This window comes from Bos javanicus, chromosome 10 (genome assembly GCF_032452875.1).
Source record: "Bos javanicus breed banteng chromosome 10, ARS-OSU_banteng_1.0, whole genome shotgun sequence".
Taxonomy (NCBI): domain Eukaryota; kingdom Metazoa; phylum Chordata; class Mammalia; order Artiodactyla; family Bovidae; genus Bos; species Bos javanicus.
This window is the reverse complement of record NC_083877.1, coordinates 58,141,921-58,142,902: the sequence shown is the minus strand read 5'-3', so window position 1 is coordinate 58,142,902 and position 982 is coordinate 58,141,921. Positions and strand designations below refer to the sequence as shown.

Here is a 982-nt window from a genome sequence, read left to right as displayed (position 1 = left end):
CAAAGATATGGAAAAATTGGAATGCTCACACATTACCGGTAAGAATATAAAATGGTGCAGCTACTTTGGAAAACAGTTTGGCAGTTTCTCAAAACGCTAAACATAGTAATGCTAAACATAAAGTTACCGTGATGTGAAGTGAAGTCGCTCAGTCGTTCCAACTCTTTGAACCCCATGGACTGTAGCCTACAAGGCTCCTCTGTCCATGGAATTTCCCAGGCAAGAGTACTGGAGTGGTTGCCATTTCCTTCTCCAGGGGATCTTCCCAACCCAGGGATTGAACCTGGGTCTCCTGCATTGCAGGCAGACACTTTACCATCTGAGCCACCAGGGAAGCCCAAAGTTACCACATGACCTACCAATTCCATTCCTAGGTATATACTCAAGAGAAATAAAAACATATGTCTATACAAAAACCTGTGCACACAGGGAAGTATAGTCAGTGTCTTGTAGTAACCCATAATGGAAAATAATTTAAAAAATAACGTGTATAACTGAATCACACACATAAAAAAAATTCTACTTTTTGAAATTTAGTAATGTCTAATTTTTTGCCAGTTTTTCTAAATGTCCTATGGATAGCTAATAACGAAGTATGAGCTATAAATAGGATATGATTAATATAAATTAAATAGAAATATATTTAAATTATTAATGACACCATTCAAGATACTCCTATTCTTATTTTTTCTGCACTTGATAAAAATATTCTCAGAGAAATGTTAGTATGTCTCACTATGATTATATATTTTTTCTTTTCCCTTTTATTTCTTCTGATTTTTGCTTTATTATCTTTGCTTCTTTGTTGTTAAGGTGTCTAATAGTTTATGACGTCTATCTTCTTTGTGAATTGTAACTTTTATCATTAAAAATATTTATCTTTGTTTCTTTTAAAATAAATAAATAAAATTTTTTGAAAACCTGTGCACAAATGTGCATAGAAGCATTATTCTTAATAGCCAAAATGTGGAATTAAACTAAA

At 32.7% G+C, this 982-nt stretch overlaps 1 non-coding gene across 1 annotated transcript; it reads right to left on the bottom strand.

The window, feature by feature from the left end:
- Positions 1-262: 262 nt before the first annotated feature.
- TRNAC-GCA (transfer RNA cysteine (anticodon GCA)) lies at positions 263-334 on the bottom strand. The gene has a single exon. It is a non-coding gene; the product is annotated as a tRNA-Cys (tRNA).
- Positions 335-982: the final 648 nt, after the last annotated feature.